This window comes from Ailuropoda melanoleuca, chromosome 3 (assembly GCF_002007445.2).
Source record: "Ailuropoda melanoleuca isolate Jingjing chromosome 3, ASM200744v2, whole genome shotgun sequence".
Taxonomy (NCBI): Eukaryota; Metazoa; Chordata; class Mammalia; order Carnivora; family Ursidae; genus Ailuropoda; species Ailuropoda melanoleuca.
Genome location: NC_048220.1, coordinates 111551760 through 111574999, shown reverse-complemented (window position 1 = coordinate 111574999; position 23240 = coordinate 111551760).

Sequence of the window (23240 nt, the reverse complement as noted above, 5' to 3'; positions counted from 1 at the left end):
TGCTTTTGCTTTCTCAGTGCATATAAAATTATGTTTACACTATACTGTATCTATTAAGTGTGCAATAGCATTCTGTCTTAAAAAACGCATATGCCTTAACAAAAATACTCTATTGCTAAAAAAAAAAAAGCTAACCATCATCTGAGTTTTCAGGGAGTCATAATCAGTGATCAAAGATCACCATAACAAATTTTTCAATTTGTTTTTCAAAATTTTCATTATCATAATGAAAATGTGAAATAGTACCAGAATCACCAAAACGTGACACAGAGACATGAAGTGAGCAAACGCTGTTGGATCTGTTGGATAGATTTGCTCAACACAAGGTTTCTACAACTTCAATTTATAAAAACTTGGTATCTGCAAAGCATGATAAAGTGAAGCCCAATAAAACCAAGCTTACCTGTACTCTGCAAATTGTATTTTGGGAGCACAGGTGTCTTGAATTTAACTAAATGATTGTATTCTACCAGTCTGGTTATTTTTTTTAGTCAACATTATTTTAAAAATCTCTCCATGTTCTTCAAATGCATCCAGCTCAATGCTTCTGTCTGCAGCACCAGTAGTCCTAGTCTGCTGTGCCATCTTCCTTATTCACCCTCTTGGTAAGAACGGCAAGGTTTAACTTACTTCTTCCTTTCAAGACAATGCAGTAATGGACACATGTCATCATCTATGTCACCTTATGGATCTGTATAGAAGGTTCTCTGAGAAACACCCAAGCATGGAATCACTAGGGCATAAGTTATACATGGTTTCAGGATTTGTTTTTTTGTTAAAAAATTTTTTTATTGAAATACAGTTGGCATACAAGTTGTACGCAGTAATTCTATTCTATATAGTTACCTTGCTCTCTGCAGTGGTTACACATTTTACCCCCTTTCCCACTGCTTTACTAATACCTGGTGATGTCCAGCTCTCAACATTTTGCCACACAGTAAAGTCCTATCTCATGGTTAATTTCATTTGCCTGTCTTTGCTTACAAGGGAAACTGAACAACTCTCCCCAGAGTTCTTAACCATGCAGTTTTCTCCGGACGGAAATTGTCTATTAATCTTCTTTGCCCCTTTTTTAAACTGGATTTCCTATCTTTTCCATCTTGATTTTTAGGAATTCCTTGCATATTCTAGATGCCAACCCCTTGTTTATTGTACGCATTGCAAATATCTTCTCCCAGCTCATCAACTACTTATTAACTTCGGTTTTTGTCCATTAAAGTAGCTTTTTAATTAATGAAGTTAAATCCTTTTTCTCTCCATCTCACTTTTTTGTCTTTTCTTTGTGGTTTGTCCTCCTAAGGTTTTACTCGCTATGATTTTCCACTACTCCAAGGTAAAACATACATTCTCCTGAGTTTTTTTCTTTTTGTAATTTTACTTTTTATTATCATGTTTACAGTTTCTGGAGTATCTTATTTATGATATAAGTTATGGCTCCAATGTAATTTTTTGGATTTATATCATTTTCCCAATGCCATCTACCAAATAATCCAACTTTTCTGTACTCACTTACAGTTCAGCTATACCATACAACACATTTATAATTGTGTGTGCATATATATATATTCCTGAGCTCTCCATTATGCTTTGTAATCTCTCTGTTTGTGATAGCTACCCAATTATTATTATTATTAATATGGCTTTGTACTATGTCATACCGAGTGGGATGTGTTTTCATTCTTTTCTTTCTGAAAAATAAAAATGCCTGAAGTATGCATGAGCCTTTATTCTTCTGTATATGTTTTTGAATACAATTACTAAATTCTTCCAAAAATGTCTGATTGAATTTCGATTGAAAATAAGATAGCATTTCCTTGAAAACATTAACCATGCATATTTTAGACCCTTATTCTGTCTGGTCCATTAGTCCTGCTCACTTTGGGTTTCGGTTTACTGCCTTTCTTTGATAGCACTGAGATGACAGTCTCCTGATTTTTTCTGTGCACTGGTATTAGAATATCAGCTTCCTTAACTAGTTATATGTGCCGGGTCAGAGGGTAAAATTCAGGTCCTACCTTGTGCTCAACCGGTGAGTTTAGAAATGGGATGGAGTGCAGAGAGCTTGTGCCCCTTTTTTTTTAAGAGAGTTTGTGTCTTAACAATCAAGACTCACCCATTCTATTTTAATTTCCACCCCCCCCCCTCGTGGCACAAATGTGGCTGAAGGACAAGCTGGGGCCTCTGGTCTTCTGTTGAGTTAATGCCACTCCTCTTTCTGTTAATAATGATACCAGCACAGGTCCTGCTTGTTAGCTTAGATGACTCAGAAAACTTCAGAGTTTAGGCATTTTGCAGCACTAATAAAACACATTTTTAGACTTTTATTTTCCAGTGTGTGTATAGGAGACCCCCCCACAAAATTCTTAGTTTGTCAGGTAACACAGTAGAAGCAAGTTAGAAAATTTATCGTGCTTCCTCTCACAGTTCAGAGGATGATTGCACACGCTTTTCTTTTTAATACAGTAAATCCAAATGAAAGAGCTCGTCATCCATGGAAAGATGTTGTGATTCCATGTAAAGGCTTTGAGGTCAATTGTCTGGATTTGAATCCAGTGCTACATTTCACTTACTACATGACCTTGCACTAATCATTTAACCCGTTTCCCCACTTACAAAATGGAAATCTTTACACTTGGGCAGCACATAGTAGGCACTTTACAAATATTAACTCTTGTTATTTTTACCGTTGTTTTCAGAGGTTCCAAGAGCTTGAAAATTCTGATTCTAGAAACCCGCTCTTATTTTCCTTTTCCCCCATTTTCTGCCCTCTAGTGGTAATTTCAAATATGACTTTTTTGTTTGATTTTAAAGGAAATTCTCATTCTTGCATGTATAAACTCAGTTTGTTTCCCTAGTCTTTTTAAGCCCAAATTGTTTTAAGTGCCATCTGATATATGTATGATTGCATGCAATTTGCAACCAATTTTAAATGAATTTGGTAAGAAATAATTCGGGGATGGTTTTTCAAAAAGAATTTTCTTTTCAGTGCCTGTTTATATTCATCTTTCTAAGAAAGCTCTCCAAAAGCAAACCCTTTCTCTAGAAACAAGAGCTCTTTCTTTACCTGAATTTACCTGTGAGATCCCACCTATACAATGTCCTGTAAATTTTTATATTAAAGGTATTACTTTCCCTGCTTCCTGAAAAGTAAGCATTTACCTCCAAAAATAACAGTGCTCTAAAAATAGAATGGTAGCGTCCATAAGCTATTGAAGTATTTAATCAAAGGATGATAAAGATACTTACTTGAAGGTATTTGTTGCCTTGAAACACCTGTCACTTTCTTCCCTTTCTTTTAACACAACCTCCTTTCCAATATCTTTACTGTCAATCTGAATCTAGAGATAAAACAGATTATTCCTTCTTCCCCCAGCTTTGCTGAGATATAATCGACATATAACTAGGTGTAAGCTTAAGATGTGTACATGGTGATTTGATACACATATATATTGTGAAATGATTACCATAATAGAATTAGTTAACATCTCTATCGCCTCACACAATTGCCATTTTTGTATATGTGGTGAGAACATTTAAAATCTAATCTCTTAGTAACTTTCAGGTATACAATGCAGTCTTGCTACTGTCCTCATTGTGCTATACGTTAGGTCCTGAGAATTTAGTCATCCTATAACTGGAAGTTTGTACCCATTAACCAACATCTCCCCATTTCCCCTTTCTCCCAGTATCAGAATATAAGTAATATAACAGGCATTCTTTCTCTCTTTTTAAAGACTTTTAGGGCAGTTTTGGGTTCCCTGAAAGACTGAGAGGGAGATACAGAGATTTCTCATATATTCTTTGCCCCCACGTATGCATAGCTTCCCCCCTGACTGGCATTCTTAAGAACAAAGCTTTAGTGTTTTTACGACATCGCTGTTTTTACCTTGGACCATAAATATTACCAAAATATTACCTTGGACCATAGAGTTATATCAACTAGACATATCATAAAGAGGGATATATTAATAAAACTGTAAGAAATTAATTGAGTTATCTGAAAAACCTTCTATTTTTATTTATAAACCAAAAAATAAAGTTAGAAAGAATTGGAGAACTGTACTAGGTAATAAACCACATGAGTTAGTGAGTGGATCAAATATTCAAAAAATGATCTTGAACTGCTTAATTTGTCCATACATTATTTTGTCCTTGATCAGGATAAGACCATAAATATAAGAGAAAGAAAGAAACTCCTGGCTTAACAAGTCTGTTCAGTTTGACTGATAACATTTATTTCATGCTCCCTAAAACTTCTTTCTCTGAGCTTGGAGTGGAAAAATGCTTACCATAAAGAAAGCTTTATCACTTTTGTTTCTTTTAGTGAAATAATGAAGACATGTCCTTCTGATGTCAGAAATGTAAGATGTAAGATCATAGTCATTACCATAGACTGAGAAGGATAAGAGCAGAAGGGAGAACCTGACTGCTCACTTCAAAAGCTAGGAGATTTACTCTAGAAGTGGCCAAAAATGACTTTTCAAGAATATTCATAAACCTGGCTCATAAGCAGCTATTGTTGGGCAATAAATAGCATCAGTGTTAGAAATCAATGCCTTGGTGCCAATTCCTATCAACATGTTCTCAGTTCCAAATTCTACCTGTGTAATCAGTATAAGCTAATATAGCTGTGTTAAATTTATATTCTATATCAAGGTTTGTTTTTTTTTTTAAGTTATCTCTCTGCCCAAGGTGGGGCTTGAACTCACAACCCCTGAGATCAAGTGTCCCACACACTACCGACTGAGCCAGCCAGATCCCCCAATGTTATATACTGAGGCTTGGGACACCTGGTTGGCTCAGTTGATTAAGCGGGTTGATTGGTGATCTCAGCTCAGGTCACTATCTCATGGGTCATGAGATTGAGGCCTGCATCTGGCTCCACACTCAGTGGGGGGTCTGCTTGAGATCCTCTAACTCTGCCCCTCCCACACTTGCCCACTCACTCTCTAAAATAAATAAATAAATCTTTAAATAAATAAATAAATAAACATATATATATATATAATCAAAGCTTATTTAATACATTTAATTTGCTTCAATTCTATTGGATGATAACGTTAGCAAATGCAAAATAAAAATTAAAAAGAGGAAATTTTAGATGTACTCAAAGAGGTGACAAGGGTACCCTCCTTGACCAAACTCTAGCCAGACTCCTCTGACCTCTCTTCTCGACAAGCCTGAGCCTTAGCCTCTAAAGATTTTTTTTCTACCTTAAGTTTTAATTTTAATTCCACTTGGTTAACATACAGTGCGATATTAGTTTCAGGTGTACAATATAGTAATTTAATACTTCCATACATCACTGGTGCTCATCCCAAGCGCCCTCCTTCATCCTCCTCACCTATTTCACTCATCTCCCCACACCCCTGCCTAATCATCAAGCCTAGAAAGGCTTAAACAAAGAGTAGCATCGTTTCTAAAAGCTCAAGGCCACATCCCTAGGATGACTTTAGCACCCCCTTGAAGTTGGCCTAAGAAAACGCAAAGCTGTCAAAAGAATGTACTCTTTGTTCCAGTTAACACCTGAAGAGGGTGCTCCTGTCTCCCTGCCTCTGCTGGAGGAGTGGAGCCTCGCCTCCATCAGCCCACCAGTCTGCAAACCCAGGTGGGTTTCGCAAGGAACAACCCTTCCAGGGCACTTCGTCATTTTCCACTTCCTGATTCTACTGTGCCCATGTTCACTCTCTTCCCGATTCACTCATTCTTCTTTTAAAACACCCAGTCACTTCTGTACAAATCCAAGTTGAGGTGAGTTCACACTGGATCTCTTCTCTATGTGGCAGCGTATTACTGATTATAATTTTCCTTACCACTTCGGCTAGTGCCTGGTTTGTTACTTTCTGACAAAAGGAAGTGGAAGAAACAGAAAAAACAAGAAGGAGAAAGTCCCAACCTAATCAAAATAATAATACTAAAAGGAAATGCGTGAGCTCACCGATTCCAGCATGCTTCATTAGTGTTATTATGGTAAGGTATAATGTTAAGTATAAGAGACAAAATAGTGAACAAAATATTTCTCCTAGTAAGACACAGCAGCATGACGGGTGACTCATTTAAAAATAAAATGGTGTGTAAGAACTATGAATGGGTCAAGATAGGGTTCTTCAGAGAACTTGCCTTGGAGACTGCATTAAGATTCACAAGTGGAAATGTCATCGAGGCTAAATTCTGAAGCATAACCGGGAGTTGGGCAGAGAAAGAGTTGAGAAAAAGAGTGTTTTAGACGGAGTGGGAAGCATGTGCAAAGATTAGGAAGTAAGAAAATGAATGCACAAGTGCAAGAGAATGAGCCCGTTCAAGGAGCTGAAAGAACTGCATCACAGCTAGAAAGTGGTTGGGTCAGGGAGGAGAATGATGGAGAAATCTGGGATGAAGGAGGAAAGCTGGAGCCAGAATCTAAAAGGTCTTCTGGGGCTTGTTTCTATCTTCTTACAAAAGGAGGGGAAGAGATGGGAGTTTCCAGTAAGGGTTCATGAATGTGGCCTTTTTGTGGAAAATGGACTGGAATAAATAAGACGAGATGGAAAGAAATGGATTTATTCAGGTGGTATTTAGGAGACAGAATAGACAGGAACTGGGGGTTACTTAGCTGTGGGGTAGAAGGGACAGAAGGGAAGAAACTGAGGTTGAAATTCCCATTTGGGGCCAGGCAGTTCAGTGAGTGGTGCAGCCATGCTTCTAAAATAAGAAACACAAGGGGCAGGAGGTTCGTGGGGGTGAGGGACAGTGCCTGACTGGCTCAGCTGATAAAGTGTGAGACTCTGGACCTCAGAGTCATGAGTTCGAGCCCCACATTGGGCACACAGATTACTTAAAAAAATAAAAAATAAGATAAGATTAGATAAAGTGAGATAAAATAAAATAAGAAACACTAGCAGAAGATCTGGTTTGTCGGAATAATGGGGCAGGTGTATTTCTTTTTTTTTTTAATGATTTTTTATTATATTATGTTAGTCACCATACAGTACATCCCCAGTTTCCGATGTAAAGTTCGATGATTCATTAGTTGCGTATAACACCCAGTGCACCATGCAATACGTGCCCTCCTTACTACCCATCACCGGTCTATCCCATTCCTCCACCCCCCTCCCCTCTGAGGCCCTCAGTTTGTTTCTCATAGTCCATAGTCTCTCATATTTCATTCCCCCTTCTGATTACCCCCACTTTCTTTATCCCTTTCTTCCCCTACTGATCATCCTAGTTCTTATGTTCCATAGATGAGAGAAATCATATGATAATTGTCTTTCTCTGCTTGACTGATTTCACTTAGCATTATCTCCTCCAGTGCCGTCCATGTTGCAGCAAATGTTGAGATGACTGGATTAAGAAGTTTTGGTCCATGTATACAATGGAATATTACTCAGCTATCAGAAAGAACAAATTCTCAACATTTCCTGCAACAGGGGCAGGTGTATTTCTTGACTAAAGATCCACTCCACCTTAACTTGCAAATGAGGAAACAGATCTTCGTTTAAATTGAATAAAATAGCACCACACTAAGATCTGACTACATACGAGGTTTTAGTCAATTAATTTACCAGAGGATAGGAGATAAAGTATAAATCAAAATACACAATTGAATTATTGCAACTGCATATCCTCTATACAAGACACAGATGATGAAACGGAGGGAGGCACTGTACTGAAGAGGAATAAAAACACAGAAACCAAGACAAGAGACTCTCACTCTATGAGGAAAGCAGGTAAAGAGATCCAAGAAGTTGGATGCTCGAGAGGTTAAAAGATAAATAGGTAAGAAGTGGACATTAGAATCTTTCTTTTTATTATTCTTCAGGAACTCTGTTTAAAAAAAGATTTAGCAAGATAACCAGTAGGAAATACCAGACCTCAAACATCTAACCACCAGACACACTCATGCAGTTTTTACTTTAATTTTTAAAAAATTTTGCACTTCTCTGTACTTTAATTAAATGTTTCAGTCATTTACACTTTTAACGTATTTTACATGGTCGGTAATTCTAGAGGAGGAAAAATCTTTACTTTTTCCACCGAAGTGAAAAATTATGGCTGAAACCTGCAAATTTATACAAAAGATGGGCAATGAGGAACTTCTAAAGTTTGTTGCTTTCTTCCTCTCTGCTCTGAAACCACACAATTTCAAAAACTTTTTTTTGTTCTTACCACAGACGCACATAAGTTCTATAAAAAACAATTGGCATTCTAGTTGTTGAAAAATCTTAAATTTTTGGTGTTAAGTATGACATGTTTTATATTTAAAAGTTAACAGAGATTCTGTTCTTAAGGAAGTTCTATATTACCAAAAAAAAAAAAAAAAGTTTCACTTAAATAAGATCTCTGATCCCATTGATTGGTTCTGATAAAAAAAAAAATGTATATTGGTTTAGGTATATTTAGAAACACCTGACCCTTATCTGACTCTTAATATTACCTGTAAGGTTTAGATAGTGTAGCAAAATTTCACAAATTAAGATTTCACTTAAGTCCTATCTTCTAATACAAGTCTGCCTGAACAGATGCTGCTGAATTTTGCTTGTGCACTATTTTGCCACTTATGCACCCATAATTTTTTTTAATCTTTTCCCAAGGCCTGGACACTATTTTAAATGCCCAAGATATAAGGCAAGCACAACCAGAAGGAACCTTGACTTTTCATGCTCCGGCCAGCGATCTAAGGAAGAAGTACAGAATGGAAGTGCAAAGGACATGGGAAGCTACATAAAGCGAGCCTTGGTGCTGCAGAGAGATGAAGGAAAGTGTTAATTGTAATAATACTGCAATCTGTTGTTTCCCTCAGGAACTGCACCTTGCTTCAAATTTTCTTACTATCAAAGTACAAAAACGCCACTAGAAAGAAAATACCTGAGATCAAGATGGAAATCTATATTAAACTTTACAAAATAGCGGGATGGAAATGAGCGCATTTTAAGATTTCTAGGAAGGGATATTTCATTTTTAATGCACATAATCCCAAGTACCTTCCAAGAGATGTGAATAATATACCGTATATACTCATACCTTCATACACTCACCATAACGAAACGTTTTATTCATTGGGTTTTGTGAATGAAAGTCCTAAAATACTTCTTTCCCTCAAATTTAAATGAAATAGACTATTGGGATTTGGGCTTATATCATATTTCCTGGTAAGTTTTTTTTTTTTAAGTTCTTATATATTGTCCCTCCCTAGAGTGTAGCTTAATTATAGGCCTTTTAACCATTCTATTTTTCTCTCAATACTTTAGTTGGTTTTGGTTTGGCTTTTGTTTGTTTTTTTTTCATGGAGATTGAAGAGTAGATTGTATTTTATAAAGATAATGACAAGGGGCACCTGGGTGGCTTAGCCATTAAGCGTCTGCCTTCGGCTCAGATCATGATCCCAGGGTCCTGGAATCGAGCCCCACATTGGGCTCCCTGCACAGTGGGAAGCCTGCTTTTCCATCTCACACTCCCCTTGCTTGTGTTCCCCTCTCTCTGTCAAATAAATAAATTAATTAAATAAACCAAATCTTTAAATAAAAAAAAGATACTTACAAGAGGCATCCTAAGGGTTTCCACTGTACCAACTGTGACTGTATTAGTCAGGTTCTCCAGAGAAAAAGAACCAGCAGAAGATATCTATATCTATCTATTGGTTTACAAATCTGTACCTATATTATCTATTTAATATATTAGTTTTATTTATAATAAATTATTTATGTATTTATTTATAATCTATCTAATATATTAAAATAGATAATATAGATTTTATATCTATAGATATAGATTTATTATAAGGAATTGGCTCATGCAATTACGGAAGTTGGAAAGTCCCAAGGTCTGCAGGGTGAATAAGCAGGTTAGAGACCCAGGATGGTCTAGTTCCAGTCCATAGGCTAGTAGGCTTGAGACCGAGGAAGATTCGATGTTTCAGTTTGAGTCTGAAGGCAGGGAAAATCTGATTATCTCAGTCCAAAGGCAGTCAGGCAGGATGAGTTCCCTCTTAGCCTTTTTGGGGTATTAGGCCTTCAGCTGACTGGATGCGGCCGGTCCGCATGATCCGGGGCAATGTACTTTACTCAGTCCACTGATTCAAATGTTAATCTCATCCAAAACACCCTTGCAGGAACATCTAAAATACCGTTTCACCAAATATCTGGGCACCTTCTGGCCCAATCAAGTTGACACTTAAAATTAAGTTTCCTTTGGTTTCTCAAGCTAACAGATACATGCACAGCATTTAGAGGAAAGAGAAAAAGTTGTTAAAATAATTTGGTTCAGCGTCAGAGTATCTGTCTTGTTTCCTAGTCACAGAAAAAAATAAACAATACAACCACAAAAGTATCTTTACGTAGGTTTTATTTTCTTCCCCATTGCTTTGTGCAGAGTTTAGTCACTTATGGGTCATCTATTCCATCTAGAGCTGCAGAAAAAGTTTTTTTGAACTTTTTCCAATATATTTCAAAAATGATACCCTATTTGGACTTCATACTTGATAGACTATCTTTAAGTTTATTTTTCTTAAAAAAGTACCTATCAAAATGTGAAAAAGATCCCCTCTTCCCACTGCAAGCTAATTTAAAATCATCCAGGTGGTGCTTTCATCAGTATTTCACCTGTTCTTTATGCATACGTGATAATCATCATTTTGTGTTTCTTACAAGCTTTGTAATTTTTCCCAAAATACTGATTTCCTGCTGAGATGCTTCAAGTGTGGATACACTTTTGTGTGCATGTTTTTTAACCATCTGTTAATTATAAAAATCAAACTATAACTCATATCTAAATAATTAGAAGCACTGTCTGTACATAGTCGGAATTCGGTAACTGAAAAAAATGAATGAATGATGAATGAACAAAGGTTAAATGCAGCAGTGGGGGTTGGGGAAGCAAAGTATTGATCATATTTGTGGTTGATCCAAAAAAAGCTCAAATGATAAATATCTTTGGTAAGATAAAACTTGTATCTCAGCCAGCATTAAACTAGAACTACAAATAGACAGTAGCAATGATTTTAAATTTCTAGCACATGTAAGTAATAAATTTATTCTCTGTGTAAAGATTTTTAAATATTGTCGAAACGATTAAGGTACCTTTGAACACTACCCAGTAGACAATATATACAATATTGTTTTGTGGATTTGTGGATTGTTTTCCCGGTGAACTCTGAGTAGATGTTTTATAACAGGAATGAAGGACAAAACCAGAGCAGGCTATCAACATAGCAATAATAGAAATAGCTAATATCTACTAAATTCCAGTTGTTTTTCTAAATACCGTGCACGCACTAACACACATCAAGCCCTAAAAGAGCTCATGGTATCATTGTTATGTACTTACTATCCATTATTCCCATTGAACAGATGAGTAACCAGTCATTTTTTTCTCCCAAATTTTCCATTATTTCTCCAAAGTTATGGTCTAAACCAGCGCCCATCCTGGGCCATTCACGTTTCTCACTTGACTACCAGGTACTCTGGCAAACAATAGGATTTATGTTCCACTTTCTAATTTGCTGCTCTGCTCTTATATGGGAACCCTGCTTCCGTTCTCAAATGTGGTTCTTCTTGAGAAGTAACCGAACTGACAAGTGCGGACTCAGATACCCCAAGATCTTCTCACTCCAACTCTGTGAATCAATATTAACATATCTTCTTCAGTATCGATGATCCCACCTAAGCATCGTTTCCATTAAGCTTTGCGTGTCCATGTGTGAAGGGCCTTCACAGTGGCTGAAATGTTCTTTTGTTAATTTACGGGTCAAAACCTATCTATCTCTCAAACTCTTGCTAGAGTGCAGTGTCCTCGATGAAGGCTTCCTTCACGTATCACTTCACGTATTACATCCAAGACATATGACCCTTGCACTCTATTGGTACTGCTCCGTCAGTCTGGATTTTAATTCTTTTTTTAACATGCTGTTCTCACACTGGAGTAAGTGAGTAAGATGCTTGAGAATAACCCTGGTGTTTGGGTAGCTTAGGAGTGAGCACCGTGCCTGGCACATATTAGATGCATCACCAATGTTTGTGAGATGAAATGGAAATATGACTGATACGACAGCATTGTTGCAGACTGGCAATACTTTTTACAACTACCTTTACAACTCGGTATTTAACTAGGGTATGAATATAATTTCATATTTCCCCCAAATAGTCCACAAAGCTGTATTCTTCCAGTATATTTTATATCCCTCTAACCTTGAGATGAAAATCTTAATAATGTTTCACACTTGGAGGAAGCTTTTTATTTACTTCTTATTGAATTTAAGAAGTCTACCAATTAAAAGACTTCACAAATATTTGTAGTGGCAAATTTTTATGTAGTGGCCATTTTTAAAAAGACTGTACCTTAAAAGTATAGAAGACAGTGGCTATTTTTACCAAAATGAACTTACTAGAAACTGTTACTCCCATTAAGGGGGTAATTTCTTTCTTCAAGTAGTTTTCCTGACTATAAAGCTAGATAAGATGCAACTCTCGCTTCTCACGGGATAGCCGATAAAGATAACTAGAAACCTTACCACTGTAAATACCAAGATATGGTGGATGGAACAACCCAAACTTATTTTTAAATGCACAGTTAAGTTTTCAGCAAAGGGAGGAAAATTTGTAGGTACCAGAAATAAAATAGAAACTGAAAACCAAAGGGTAAGCATGTGACTGGAACTTGAGACTGTCCTGTGATGTACTTTTCTTCCCAGTCCTTAGAGACTCAAGTCACAGTTCCCATGTGAGAAAGGGGACATGCCTGGGCACGACCGAAAGTTGGAACTGAAAAGATCTGAACAGAGCTGGGACCCTTCAAAGTCTACACATTTGGTGGATCATTTAATTTCTAAAATTGTCTGATGTCACAAAGAAAAGTGTCTATCTCTGCCTCACCTATGTGGGAAAAAATATAATCCCAAATAAAATGAAGTTCTAGTCAGATGGCTATTGTAGGCTTGAGGATAAAATTAGCATATGGCTAACGGTAACGATATGCATTATATTGTTCTTGAGACAGTGATTACCACTGGGACACCTGGCAAAGCTACTGCAAAGCTGTTCCTTAAAGCCATGCCGCAGTATTATGTGAGAAATAAAGAGAGGAGAAAGGCTCACTAAAATAGACAATTAACAACATGAATGAGAATCACAGAAATAAACTACCGTGAAAGAGACTAAGCATACAAAATAGGAGGATTAGAGACTCGAGAACTTGAAATTTAAAAAGTAATCTAAAAGAGAGTATACGAGGAGCACTTGGGTGGCTCAGTCAGTTAAGAGGCTGGCTCTTGGTTTCGGCTCAGGTCATGATCTCAGGGTCCTGGGATCGAGCCCCATGTTGGGCTCTATGCTCAGTGAGGAGTCTGCTTGAGATTCTCTCTCCCTTCCCCTGTATCCCTCCCCTGCACACACACACTCTCTCTAAAATAAACAAATCTTAAAAAAAGAGAGTATATGATAATTCAAGTCAATATAGGTAGCAAATGGCTACACAGAACAGTAATGTAAGTGATGCACAGACCTAGTCTAAAGGCCATAGGATCACACAATCTAGATGAGGGGAAAGGAGGAGCAAAGGTAATTAGGAAAAAGAGAACATGACTCATGTGGGGAAAACAGTTTAAAGGATAAGAATTTAGTAAAAATAGCTTAATTTGGGGCATGTTATAGAACCATGAGGAATAAAGTTGACTAGGTAGAATTAGTCCATTTCAGGAGGCGGTAAACAGTGTAGTTAGTTTCCTACATCCATCCCATCATCTCCCTCATAAATAGCTGTGTGATGTGGGAATGGACCTCAAGTTTTGGGTGGGTCTGATTTGTCCACTGCATTCCACCCAGACCATGTCTGACCTACAATGCAATACTTTAATTACATATAAGGATTATGCCTGCCTACATCCCATTGCCACCCTATGCCTCTGTAAACTCCCTTGCTCTACTTCTCCCCATTTTGTTTTCTGGAATTTTCAGCGTGCAACTGGACCAAAAAAAAAAAAAAAAGATAAGCACAAATGAAGGATTTAAAAATACCCCTGTTGCCTTAAAAGTAGCACTGTTGCAGTAGAGTAAGGAACTTGCAGAATTCTGATAGGTGTAAGGATGGGGGAGGGAGCAGAGGTAGGATGAGTGCTGTGCTGATAATTGTTTAACAACCAGCTGGGGAAATGGGCTGATTTGTAGCCTTTGATGATTTTATGAAATAAATACTCCCACCAAGGCTGATGTCCAGCTTCAGTGGAACAACCATCTTGCAAAATCCCTGATAAATTAGCACTTGTCTGTCTCCACCCACTGTGAGCTGGCTCCAACACACCACTGCTCCCAGCCTACCTTCAGAAGGCAGCTTTGCACGCCGCAGGTCTCTTTCCCACGTGGGTTGGCCACGGCCATTTTCTACCTGGTTGTGGCAGCCTGTGGATCATTAATATTTTCCGATTCTAGCAATAGGGTTATCGCCATCTAGGTATCGATGGTGGTGTGGGCTTTTTTCTTTTTCTTTATACATATTTTAATGGGGAGTTGGGAAAGAATAAACCAAAAGCTATTTTAAAGTGGACTTACAAGCTACAAACTGTTAATAATATTTCTAAAGGTAATACTGATTTATTCCACAAGAATGCATAAAGCACTTTCTAGGCACAGTTTGAACTAGCAAGGATAGAGCAGCGAGGAAAAAGTACAATAATTAAAACCAAATCATTCCTTCTCCTCTGCTCCCCCAAAGTTCATTGGTTTTAAGATAGTCCATTGCTTTCTTTTAAGCGATTAAATATATGGCAGTATCTATACACAACAATCTTATTTTAAATGTATAAATGTTGGAAGGAAATAAATCTGCCCAAACACAAAAAAAATACGACAAGCCCTGGTAAAACATCTACAAGTAGCATTTTTATTGTACACAAGCCACCTAAATTTGGCGAGTCACAGGAATCAATAATCCATATGTGATAGTGAATAAAATAACTGATGGCAGCATTTTCTGTAAGAGAAAAAAAATTGAAAAAAATCTGAACTGTCCATTAATTGGAAAATAGATAAGTGATTTGTGACAGATCCATACAATGAAATGTTACATAGCAGAGAAGACAAATAAATCCAAGCTATACACATCCAATAGGTGAAGCTTACAAATTTATTGTTGAAAAAAATTGCCAAAAATTATTCAGTATGATGCTTTTTCAATAAAAATTGTAAGATGTTCATTACACATATATGTATGTGTATACACATATTTATATATTTTTGTGTATATTTATATGTATATATAAAATCTGCTGGGCATGGTAAAGTAAACACCAAATTGCATGAAAGTAGAAACCTCAGAAGCTGAAACTGGGTAACCTCAGAAGCTCAAATGTGATGCTGTTAAAAAGAGATTCACAATCAGCTTTAACTATATCAGAATGTTTTATTTCTAAGCTGAGTAATTAATATGTAGATTTTTGTTGTTTTTTTGTTCTTTTGGAATTATGAAATATTCCATAATACATTCTAACAATTAAAGATGTAAAATCCATTGACTAAACATTTGTCACTTCACAAATATCGGTGTGATTTGAGCATGAGTCAAGAATATTATCTTGTGCATAAAAAACCTCATTAGTCTTCCTGTTTTCAAATTTGGGAATTACTTTCCTCGATATTTAATTATCAATATGTCACTAATGTTATTAAGGATTTTCTACACAATTTCAAATAATAACTTACAGAATAATATGTACAAAATATTAGAATTAATAATTAGGAATGAGACACAGATGTCATCTCACCTATAATAAATATAATAATGACACAAATCTAATCTTTCTTTGTTATTTATTATGCATGTTTTGTCTCAGAAACATCTACCAGGAGGCGCCTGGGTGGCTCAGTCATTAAGCGTCTGTTTTCAGCTCAGGGTGTGATCCCAGGGTCCTGGGATCGAGCCCTGCATTGGGCTCCCTGCTCCGCTGGGAGCCTTCTTCTTCCTCTCCCACTCCCCCTGCTTGTGTTCCCCCTCTCTCTGGCTGTCTCTCTCTCTCTGTCAAATAAATAAAATCTTAAAAAAAAAAAAAGAAGAAGAAACATCTACCAGGTTTTTCATAATCAAGAAGTCTTGTGATGCTGTGTGTGAATGCTGGTGCCCATGTGGGCACAAGCATGTGTGTGCATATGTATGTGTATCTGATGAAAAGTGTGATATAATTTTTAATTATAAAAATTGATCCAAAGCACAGAACACAAATTGTAGTCGAACAGCAGTATTTATTATCTCTGAAACTAACTTAAATATTGATTAAAGAGACCAGGGGGTTGAGTCTCTGACCTAAAAATCTCTGTTTTGCCTACCTCAGAACTGAAATTATGCATTGGATATGAATACTGTTGACACAGCTCTCAGTGAACCCTAAGGAGAGTATTTCTCTTTTTCCATTAAATTTTACAGTCAGATCCAGGGAAAAATTGCCTTGCAATAGAGTGGGCTGTTGGGAGAACAAAAATGTAGTTAGCCATAGAATTTCAAAATTCCGGATCTCTTTTGGTCACTGACCAGTTTCGTGACCTTACTTCTCTGATCTTGCTTTTCCGCACCTCTTTTCTTTTTTTCTCTCACTTGTGTAAAACAGCTGGCATTCTATGTATGATTATGTCATCCATACTGATTATATTCACTTGCTACAGATAGGTCCACAATATTTAGTAGAATTTGTTTTCCCAAGGCAACTCATGACTTACATGTGCCCCAGAAATTACCCCAGAGATAACAAAAGGTTCCTAACACTACAAAAAATGAAACAAAGTGTTTCCTCTGGCTTATTCTTGGTGGAAAAAGACAAACAAACTTAGATTATTTGGGACCTGAAAGAACCAAGAAAATACAAGCAGATGCACTTTTTCCAAAATGAAAACAAATTTTGAGGAGAAATATTTTAACAGAGAAGACACACTCATGTTTTACTAATGCTTGAAATTTTCTCCTTGGCTTGGGTCATGCAGTTTTTCTTAGGACTGTATAAATTGACTTTATCAAATTCTAGTGCAATTATATTTTAAGAAGGTAAAATATTTACAAGACTCTGCATGGAAAAATTATAAATTAAGTAGGATTTGTTTACTTTCAAATGGACTTAGCCTAATACTTAAAATGTTATTTGACTTATGAAATTAAATCTGCATTTAAACTTTAAGGTGAACGTTTATTGCTTAAGGCAATGTTCAACTTTATTTGAAATAAAATTTATATTAATTCACATCTTGCATACATAAAATGATGTTATGGTGATACTTTTTGTTTTGTTTTCATTTTTAACCAAGGGTTGAGGTGCAAATGTGACTGAAGCAAAATCTCAGTATTGAGCCTTGTGGATGAATATTCTGAAATGCACAAGTCTGTAGTCTAATGAGGTGGAGATACACTTATGGGAGAAATAAAATACAGTAGTAACATTAAAATAAATTTAATATGTGCCTTTATAGGAGATGTCAATTCTTTTTTTTTAAGATTTTATTTTTAAGTAATCTCCACGTCCAATGGGGGGCTCCCACTCACACCCTGAGATCAAGAGTCACATGCTCTACCGACTGAGGCAGCCAGGCGCCCTTAGATGCCAATTCTTTTAAGGAAAAAAACATAGTTACCAAAAATCATTATTAGTTGGAAGTAGAAAACTCCCTTCCCAAAAGAGCCCAGGAGGAAATTTTTTTCTATCTTTCCTTAACACCACCACCAAATTTCCCCCAAACTTGAAAGGCAAATTATCATACGGTTACAAATGCTCAATTGGCTTCTAGAATTTTCTGACCCAGAGTATAGAACCCACTTCATGTGCTTTCCCAGATTTCCACGTTCCCATCTGCCCCCCTAGTCTTTGACAGGTTGCTCACTGGAATGTTCCACTGTCACCACTGATGTGTCACCTGCTAACACAGTCAGCTGTCTCAGCCCCCGCAGGTGTCAGCTCAGCCAGCAGAGCCTGCATGCGCTGTGCACAGGGGTGGCTGCAGCAGCTCACGCTCCCAGGCCAAAATGATAGGACCCCCAGTGGTTCTAGTTCTTCCCATCATGTCCAGATTCAGATCAAGTATTATGCCATAGGAGATGGAACAGGCTTTCCCAGCCCCTAATGATACAACACAGTGTGTGGGGGTTTAATGTCTCCCAAACAAACAGACTAATTAGAGTCAGGAAAATGGAAAGAGCCCTCAGATAAATTCCTCCCCTTTCCTTCCCTCTTAGACTGTTCTAAGGAGCAGGGCTTCCTGAAGACCCTCTTCAAAGACAACCTTGCTGACGTCCACTTTGGGGCAAATCTAATCTTAAAGCTGTAAGAAACCTAAAATGTGGGCACCTAGGTGGCTCCGTCGGTTGGGCGTCTGCCTTCAGCTCAGGTCATGATCCTGGGGTCCCGGGATTGCGTCCTGTACCGGGGCTCCCTGCTCAGTGGGGAGTCTGCTCCTCCCTCCCCCCTGCCCCTCCCCTGGTTTGTGCTCTGCTCTCTTTCTCTATCTCTCTCAAATAAATAAATAAAATCTGAAGGAAGGAAGGAAAGAAAGAAAGAAAGAAAGAAAGAAAGAAAGAAAGAAGAAAGAAAGAAAGAAGCCTAAAATGCTATGATAATAATTTAAAATCTTTCTGTAAAATTTCCATTGAATATCCATAGTTTTCACTCTTTAACAACAATGTGCCAAAGAAAAAAGTAATAAGGCAAAGGTCTTCTGGACTCCCATAACTTAATGCAGTTCAGGAGATCCTGTTTTTCTCATAGCTCTGTGCCACGTGATGTAAAATACTACTATTTTTTTTTAAAGATGGATTTATTTATTTGAGAGAGAGGTGGGGGGAGAGGAGCACAGAGAGAGAGAGAATCTCAAGCTGTCTCCCCACTGAGCACGATGCAGGGCTTGATCCCACAACCCAGAGATCACAACCTGAGCCGAAATCAAAAGTCTGATGCCCAACCGACTGAGCCACTCGGGCACCCCACTAGTAATTACTTTTAAAACTTCAGTCAGGACCGATTTTTAAAGGAATACAGGAAACACATGTTTAGTTTACTATGAAAAATAGATCTTACGAATAATAATAATGAGCATTAACAAAAACAAATACGTTCAGTTTTTTTCTTTACAGTGAACTCTATTGAAGTATAATTTATATACAATAAGATGCACCCATTTTAAGTATACCGTTCAGTTAGTTCTGACAAATATCTGCACCCATATTACCATCACCACAATCAAGATTTGGGATATTTGCATCACCCCAAATAGATCCCTCATGACTCTTTGCAGCAGAAATTTCCCACTCTTGGCCCCGGGCAACCACTAGTCTCATTGGTTTTCAGTTTCTGTCACTACAGAGTAATTTTGTCCATTCTAGAATTTCATATACGTAGAATCAGGCGTGTATGTGTATGTCCAGTTTCCTTCTTTCAGCATCATGTTTTTGAGGTTCATCTACATACTTGTGTGTATAAGTAAGTTATTCCTTTTCCTTGCTGAGGAATATGCCACTGTATTGATATACCACATATTAATGGACCTTTGCAGTGTTTCTAATTTTTGCCTATTACTAATACAGCTGCTATGAGCATTTGTGTACAAGCTTTCTTGTAGATATGCATTTTCACGTATTTTGGGTAAATAACTAGCAATGGAATTGCTGTATCATAGGGTAAGTAAGTGTATGCCTAACTTTATAAGAAACTGCAGAATTATTTTCTAAAGTAGTTGTACCCAAAAACAATGTGCAAACCTGCCAGCCGTTACATAACCTTTCCAACACTTGACATTATCAGTCTTTATCACTGTAGCCATTTGAGCGGGCAGTGTTCTCTCCTGGTCTTTTTAATTTGCATTTCCTTGCTGTGTAGTGTTGAGCATCTTTTCCTATGCTGATGAACCATATTTTAGCTTTCTGAAAAGTGTCTGTGCAAATCTTTTGTTCATTTTTATTGGTGTTTGTCTTACTCACTTTTTTTTTTTTTAAGATTTTATTTATTTATTTGACAGAGACAGCCAGCGAGAGAGGGAACACAGCAGGGGGAGTGGGAGAGGAAGAAGCAGGCTCATAGTGGAGGAGCCTGATGTGGGACTCGATCCCAGAACGCCAGGATCACGCCCTGAGCCGAAGGCAGATGTTTAATGACTGCGCTACCCAGGCGCCCCGTCTTACTCACTTTTAAACACTAAAAAGCCTTCAGAATCCACTCAGGGGTCTTGTGGTTTGCAAACGTGCCAGAATATTTTAATGATATTCATGAAAAAGAACAATTAATTACCTCATTTTTTGCTTTTGTCTTCCTTCCTCAGGAAGCTCCAGCTAGTCTAGACTTCTACCTGTTCTTAGAACAGGCCCAGTTTTTATCCCCACCTCCCATTGTTCTAGCAATGAGCTCTACTCAAAATTCCCCTTCCCTGTCCCCTCATGACACTGGATCCTTCTATACTTCAGCTCTCAGCTCAAATGTCATATTCTTAGCAATACCTTCCCGACCATCCAATAAAAAATAAAGCCCTTTATGCCCTTTCTGATCACAGAACCCTGTTCCATCACTTTTTATCACCTGCAGTTACATATTTTCATTTCTTTGCTTGCTTACTTATTATTTTCCTCCACACTGACCTGTGCTCCTTGACAGCAGAGAGCATGCCCAACCCGGGTTGGGTTTCCAAGGACCCTCCAGCACATTGCACAGAGCAAAACTCACATTGGAAACTGAATAAATATTTGCTGCTGAATGAATTAATACTTCAGTTCTCCATGAGCTATTAAATTGGAAGGTCAGCAGATGTAGAGAAATCATTCCCTATAGTCCCTGCTGAAGTTTTACACAGCCATCAACAGTTCACAAATGGGGATGTCCTTGGAATCTCCTTCTACTTGACTCTTCATGAGGGGATTCCTAGGATGAAAGAGGCTTCATGAGCTTTCCGAGATGACCGTGTACAACTATGGAAATTCCAAGAAACCACAGCACAGTACTTGGCTTCTTGGGATTCCATATCAGTGCTGAAAATTTCCAGAAGTTTACAACCTTGAGGACTATCTTGGAGGGATTCTCAAGATAAACAGGATTGTCTAAGGTTTATTGGGCTATTTGGGGGTTCACTGAGAAGGTAAGCAAATCACACAATGAGTAAACCATGCCCCATAGAAACAACAGGGAACGGTGGGTAGCTTGGTGAGCACCATGTCGAGCGTTGTCAGGCTAAAATGCATGAGGGATCCATTTTTCCCAGTCTCCTCATTTACAAATGAATAAGTGAATGAAGACCTGGGTTCATCTGTGGGCTCTGTCTCTTAGTAATGATACAAAGTTACTTAAGTTAACTTAAACTCTATGTATTTTCATTTCTTTATCTTTAAAGTGAGAATATAGTATTTAATTGAAAACTTTTCTGGACTAAGTGGAATGCCAATAGAGTTCCTGACACATATTAGAAATTTTATTTTGTTTTTTCTTTATTTGTTTTCCATTTTAAATCACTTCAGCTTATATATATTAAAAAGCAAACATTTTCCAAAGACATATTGTATTCTGTTCTCTATTCAAATTGTTACTTAATAAATATTGACTGATAGCATTAAAAGCTTAATGCGTCTAGGAACAAATAGGTAGCAATTATATAATCTAGAGGCTGTAGCAGCAAATGAAAGAACAATCTCATATAAAAAGCAAAGATCCTAAATGTGTGTTACGAAGTAAAACAAGACAATCTGAGAAGACTACATACTGTATGATTCTAACTACATGACATTCTGCAAAAGCCAAAATCACAGAAATGATAAAAAGGTCAGTGGTTGCCAAGGGTGGATTTTTAGGGCATAAAATACTCTGTATGATATTATAATCATAGACATATGCCATTATACATTTGTCCAAACCCATAGAATGTACAATATCAAGAGTAAACTCTGTGGTAAGCTATGGACGTTGTGTGATTATGATCTATCAATGCTGTGGACTCCGTGTGATTACAGGGTATCAATGCAGATTCATTCTTAGTTTAAAACAGCATCATTCTGGGGCACCTGAGTGGCTCAGTCGGTTAAGTGTCTGACTCTTGATTTCAGCTCAGGTTATGATCTCAGAGTCATGAGATCAAGCCCCACATAGGGCTCTGCCCCAGGCGTGGAGACAGCTTAAGATTCTCTCTTTCCCTCCACCCCTCCCCCCTCGTCTCTCTCTCCCTCTTTAGAAAAAGAAAAAAGTATCATTCTGGTGAGTGGTGTTGACACTGGGAGGGGTTATACAAATATGGAGCAGGAGGACACAGAAAATCTCTGTACCTCCTTCTAAATGTTGTTGTAAGCCTCAAACTACTCTAAAAATAGTAAGTTTTTTATAAGTCTTTAAAAAAAAAAAGAATGAAAGGGCAACAAAAGCAAAAAATAAACAATTGGGCCTACATCAAACTAAAATACCTTTGTACAGTGAAGGAATCCATCAATAAAATTAAAGGTGACCTACTGAATGGGAGAAGATACTTGTGAACAATATATCTGATCAGAGGCTGATATCCAAAATACATAAAGAGCTTATACAACTCAATAACAAAAAAACACCCCGATTTAAAAATGGGCAGAAGACCCAAATAGATATTTTTCCAAAGAAGACATACAGATGGCCAACAGGCATATGAAATGGTGCTCAACATCACTAATCATCAGAGAAATGCAAATCAAAACCACAACAAGATACCAACAAGTGCCAGTGAGGATGTAAAGAAAAGGGAACCTTCATGCGCTATTGGTGGGAGTGTAAATTAGTGCAGCCACTATGAGAAACGGTATGGAGGTTCCTCAAAAAATTAAAAATAGAACTACCATAAAATCCAGTAATTCCTCTTCTGGGTATTTATCTGAACAAAACAAAAACACTAACTCAAAAAGACATATGTACCTCCATGTTCACTGCAACATTATTTACAATAGCCAAAATATGGAGGCAACCCAAGTGTCCACCAATAAAAGGATAAATAAAGAAGATGTGGTATATATGTGTATATATATATATATGTATATATACTATATATACATATATACACAATATATACAATATATACATATATACAATATATACAATATATATACATATGTATACAATATATATACATATATATACAATATATATATATACACATATATACCACATACAATGAAATATTGCTAAGCTAGAAGAAAAGAATGAAACCTTGCCATTTATGACAACATGGATGGACCTAGAGGGTAATATGTTTACGTGAAATAAGTCAGACAGAGAAAGACAAATACCATAAGATTTCACTGCTATGTGAAAA